This window comes from Natrix helvetica (genome assembly GCF_964273705.1).
Source record: "Natrix helvetica genome assembly, chromosome: 4".
Lineage (NCBI taxonomy): Eukaryota > Metazoa > Chordata > Lepidosauria > Squamata > Natricidae > Natrix > Natrix helvetica.
Genome location: NC_138550.1, coordinates 113,196,883 through 113,203,103, shown reverse-complemented (window position 1 = coordinate 113,203,103; position 6,221 = coordinate 113,196,883).

Here is a 6,221-nt window from a genome sequence, read left to right as displayed (position 1 = left end):
AAAGATAAGGAGATAACCATCCTGAAACAGATCCCCAAGAAAGTGAGGGGAAAAAGAAAACAATATTCGCAATTGGCGAATAAATTATACCAGAAGGGGGTGTGGTTTAGATGGTTGATGCCTGAAGGTATGTTAATATTCTGGGAGGAGACAAGAGTTAGAATTAATACACCCATAGAGGCGCAGGTCTTTATGGAGAAAAACAAACTACTCCTAGAAAAACCAGAAGACTCCTCAACAGACATACAAGACACGGGAGGGGCCGGAGCTCTACCAGCGGGGGGAGATGGGGCGACATCAAGAAAGCTCAGATCACACAAATGAGTAAAAAAAAGTCACTTGATATAAACTGATCAAAATTACCAATTGAATTTACCGCACTGACTATATGTTATTACTTAATATTGAATCTTATGCAAATGTATACTATGAGTTTGGAGTGGGGGTGCATCTACTGTATTTCGCAGCTGCCAAAATTTGTAATTTTTCCCTTACCTTTTTCCTTTTGTAAAATATAAAAAAAAAACCAATAAAACTTTGTTTTTTTTTTAAAAAAAGAATGTGTAATATGAAACTTGCCTGCCATGTTTTTACTGCTTCTAGAGCAAACAATCTGCCATTTTAAAGCTGAGTAAGGTTGATTCAGATTCAATTGAGTGACATTGTCCCTCTCAGGATCATCCTTCTTCCTCTTATCCTATAGCTTTCAACTTTTCTCTGAAATTATGTTTTCAATAGATAAGGGAATGACAACATATTGTCCAGGGTTTTCCATTTCATTTTCCTTGACAGCATTGATTTCTTTAAAAAATAGAAGAACATCTATTCCCTTTAAAAAACAAACAAACCAAGATTAACCCCCAAAGTATCCACAGGGTTGCTTTAAACGTGCAGATTAACATGGCTAGATCAGACAACTAATACAATGGTGTTATTAAGAGATCAGAAATTCAGCTTCAAAAGCTAATGTTTTATAGTATTTTGCAAGAACAGATTGATTGTGGATTTAACACAAATAAGCTTAGATATGATAGGCTGTTTATAGGGAACTTATTTTAAATAGTTCAAATGCATTTCCACTAGTTAGGGTCTATAGATAATTCTATTGTATGTACATTTATCATTATTATGACCTCTAAATATTAAAGGATTAATGCTATTGAAGGGAATTCTATTTTTAGACACACCCACTCACATATCTAATGACTTTTTTATTATTCATTGATCATGTTTTGGACTGGAAAACTGATTAAAAATACAGTGAAGAATTGAAATACCAGATTTTTAAAAAACTTGTGCTCAGCCCTGTGATATAAGAAAGTAAGTAAAAATTAGATAACTTGAGAATCTATAGCTCAAGGATAATTGAATCCCTTGGTACAATAGCAAGGCTCAAGCTTTATGAAAAAAGATAAGTTTATGTATTTTAATAAATGCACAATATTGTATTTGTACTGTAATCTACCTAAACTTTTCCCTGAATTTGTTTTTGTTTGGTATACACAGACTCAGGGACATGCAAAGACACACAAACATACATGAAAAGAGGATTGTATAATGAAAGATAGGACAAACATCCACATATTTGAGTACTTTACAACAGTTACGACAAAGTGATGGTTTAGTGGTTAAAGATGCTGAGCATGTCATCTGAAAGCTGACAGCACAGGTTCAAGACCCAAGTATCATGTGATGGGGTGAGTCCCCATTACTGGCCTCAGCTCCTGCCAACCTAACAGTTTGAAAGCATATAGAATGCGGGTAGATAAATAGGTACCACTTCAGTGGGAAGGTAACATCATTTCGTGCATCTCAGCATATACTGTAGTTGCTGGCCATCCAACTATAGAAGTGTCTATAGAGACTAAGAAATGAAGATGAGCACTAGAAGCAGATATGACTAGAAAGGGCAAATCTTTATCTTTACCTTTTCAACAAAGTTATGTAGGATTATAAAGCTTCCCACCTCTGGAAATTAGATTGGAGTACCATTTTTCTTTGGAAATATAATAATTTCTAAGCAATTTGTTTTCTACCAAATTTGAATGAGAACGTTGAGGAAATAATAATACGGGGAAAAATCAGAACAGGGTTATTCTAGTATTCACACCACAAGGAGAACCCAGCAAACTTAATTATTACTCCTTGAATAAGGCACCTATAGAATTTGCAACAAATAGCATATTAGGAAATCTGTGGGCATAAGTAGGAATAAAATGTCCATTCTGTAATGTAACCAAAATAGGGCTACCATTTTGAGCTGTAAACATTGAATTAGCCATTATATGCCAGCAAACAGAACATTTTGGATCTCTTTGCTGTCATCTAGTTCTAGTTAATGTGTAGCTCTAAACTATGTAGAATGGAAAAAAATGACTACAAAAGGTTTGATTGGAGCTATAAACTAAATAGCAGCAAAGAGGTGCAAACTATTCTGTTTTCTAGCATATAATGGCCAATTTGGCAGTTCGAACCTTTGAAATCTCTTTATCTTTTGTAGTTGGCCTAGTTTATTTATTATTGTATTCCTATCCAATTCCTGTGGATGGGTTTGGGTTCAACCTAATTCTTATTACAACTTGACATGACCACTTGTTTCAGTGCTTTAGAAACTCCTGAAATCTGCCATTACATCAAGAAGGACAAATGTCAGGCCTACCTCAGCTTGAACTTCTAATTAAGAATGACCCTTAGCTCCATTTGTTGATAAAGGTGTAGTAGAAGTTCAAGTGAATTACACTAGTGCATAATCAGAACTGAAAACTATGTACCAAAATTCCCAAGTCTAACTTGTCCCTCCCTTAGTTACCTTCCATCACTGATCCCCTCCCCAGAGGTGGTATTCAGCAGGTTCTGACCAGTTCTGGAGAACCGGTAGTGGAAATTTTGAGTAGTTCGGAGAACCGGTAAATACCACCTCGACTGCCCCTGCCCCCATCTATTATCTCCCTCCCGAGTCCCAGATGATCAGGAAGAAATGAGGATTTTGCAGTAACCTTCCCCTACCACACCCATTAAACCATGCCCACCAAATCACACCACACCCACAAATCATGACCACAGAACCGGTAGTAAAATATTTGAATCCCACCACTGACCCTCCCCCATGTCCAATCAAATTCAAACAAGATGTTTTCAGAATGGTCACTTCAGGTGTTTGGTATCCAGCTGTGTTCCAGTTCCAGCCAGTTGATCTTGAAGCCCATTTCAAAGAGATAAAGTAAACTTCTATTTTCCTCGAAGCATTGCCTCCTCTTCCCACTTAGCCCCTAGAGTTCATGGCAGCTGATACTGAATGATTGCGAAGTGCAAATGTGAGGCGGCAACTGACACATTTAAAAAGTGGCCTGTTTTTGAACCAATATCTTTTAGTAAACATTTCTGTTTTGTAAAAGTTTGTGATTACCTTCCACAAATCTGTTCTTTCTCTGTCCTGTGTAAATTGTACTTTAAAGGGTCACACTTCACATTTTTCTATCTTATCATTTCTTCCGTGTGCTGCAAAGGCTATTATTCAAAGACCAGAGAGATGCCACCTGCCACGATTACTGTATTTGCAACATGAAAAACAGACTGCCTATGGCCCAAATCTTTTTTTGGTGGTGGTGGGGGAATCTGATAATAGCAGTAGAATATTTTTACCCCCTTTCAACCTTGCTTTCAGCAAGCATATAACTGATGTTTTGGAATGATAGCTGCATTCGATTTTGTCTGCTTACCCGTAATCACCAATGCAGCACCAGGTCCTATGTCCAATTTAGTGAAGAGTATTTTTTTGGGTGGGGGCATGCTGTTTTGGTCTGCAGCATTAGGTATATACTGCCAAATCTCTGTCAACTTGAAGGTAACCCCAGAGTCAAAAGTAACGGTTTGGATCCAAATTCATTTAGTTGAACTTTGCTCCTGCTGACATTGATAGTTTCCCAATTGACTTCAAGAGCCATTAAACCTAATATATTTTGGAGTCCAAATGCCCTCCCTTTTTCTGCATCATTGGATGAAGTAATTTTCAATAAGACTTGGTCAAGTTAGGGCGGTTCCACACCCTTATGTTTTGTGTTGAGTTCATCAACATTTTGGTGAGAATGTGAGCATATGGAAAATCAGTGGGATTAGTTCTTCCTTGTTCTTTGGATGCCCGCCTTAATGCCCTACTCGCTGTACATGCCATCTGTTATGGAGCTTCAGTCCTGTGCTGAGTAAAGAGTTGTACCACCAGAGATTAAACAAGTAAAGATGGAAGAAAGCAGCAGTAAGGCAGCTGGGGATGAATGATGTGCTATTTTAAAACTGCTAATTTATTTTAGTATTCAGACTTTATGGAGGAACCTTTTATCACATCATCCATCACAGAATGGCACTAGAGAGATGGGGTTTAGAAAAATTAAAAACCTGTTTGTTACTGTAAACCAAAGAGCATGAACAACATCTGTCAAACATCAACAGAGGTGGAAGATAGACAAGAGTTGGTTAGAACCAATTGATGTGCTCTGATTTTTTTTCTAAATTCCAAATTATTAAAATGTTTCAGATAGAGATTAACTATCTGTACTACAGTATTTATCTCTCCCTCCCGTCCTCATGGCTTTATATAAAAATGCAAATGCTGGGGGGGAAATGGCTGTTTCTTACATAATTTTGCAGTTTGAGTTACCACCCAATTTTACTTCACTAATATGTGATATTATAATATCTAATATAACCAAGGAAGACATGATAGCAGTGTTCCAGTATTTGAGGGGCTGTCACAAGCTATTTTCCAAGACACCCAAAGTCCATGCAAGGAATAATGGATGGAATTTGATCAAGGAGAGATTCAACGTAGCAATAAGAAGAAATTTTCTGACAATGAGAACAATCAACCAATGGAACAACTTACCTTCAGAAGTTGTGGAAGCTTTCAAGAAGAGATTGGACTGCCATTTGTGAGAAATGGTATAGGGCCTCCTGCTTGGGTGGGTGGTTGGACTAGATGACCTACAAGGTCCCTTCCAACTCTGTTAATCTGTAAATTAAATATTGGGCTCTCCTCTTCTTTTTCTTTGTAGTCTTTCTTTTTCTTACAGCACCTGGAACTTTCCATGGTAACATTAGAGAGTATTTGTCTTGCAACATCAAATGGGGAGGGAAAAGGATAGTATTTTTTAAATAAGACAATTGATACCATGTCTCAGTAACGAGTGTGTTTCAAAATTGCATTTCAAAAGGTGGGAAAATATTAGGCACACCTTTATTGTTTACAGCTGACATGTACTTTTTGCCCCAGAAGCTCTGCATCCCAATTCTCTGCACAGCTTGCTTTTTTGACATCTGTTTAGATGAGTTGAGGAACCAACATAAATGACAGACTAGAGGTAGTTTCCCTGGACTGGCAGATCACAGTCATTTCTACCTTGTTAGAGAATGAAAGAGGCCAAAATGAGTTCCTAATCAGGATAGGCCTTGAGATCAATCCCCATGTTGTTCCTTATGGAGATTCTTAGAGCCATGGAGTGTCACTTACTAACTTGACACAGTTATGGATCCAGACAATGTTGCCCTTAAAATTGTGAATTCTACAAAAAGACAAATGAGAAGAAGTTTTTCAAGGTGGCTATCACAGGTGCAATTTTGCTGAAAGGAGGGATTCAAAAGTCCTCTGTTGCATTTGTTAGAAGAGTAAAACAGGGGTGAATCTAGCAAGTCTCGGATCTATATTTTCAAGGTCCTGGACTCCCAGTAAGCTAATTGGTTCACTGGATCTCTCAATTTTGAGACATTGACAAGCATTTCCTCTAGGCTGCATGTCAGCAATAATGAAGAGTGCAACTCATATCAGTCTTTGAATTGGGCAAATGAAGACTTTGCATTGGGAAGATTTGCTTTATTTCATCTGTTCATAGAATATCATGTGTTAGTTGCTACTCCTTGAATAAAGATGATGATGATGATGATGATGATGATGATGATGATGATGACGACGACGACAATGATGATTTTAGTTGCCTGGCTGTCCACTTGCCGAGCAATTATAGCCTAGTACCTGCCTTGTTATAAGGCAGGTTCATTTTCAAAGAAATAATAGCGCTTATTCAAAATCAAAGTTTTTCTCTAATCATGAGGGTGAAATTTTATGTACAGGTTTAAATATAAAAGACATACTCCCTGGGGTGTGCATAGCTGCATGAAATTGAAAACATTCTTCACTAAGGGTCCTATCTCTAGGGGTAGTAAAAGGTACT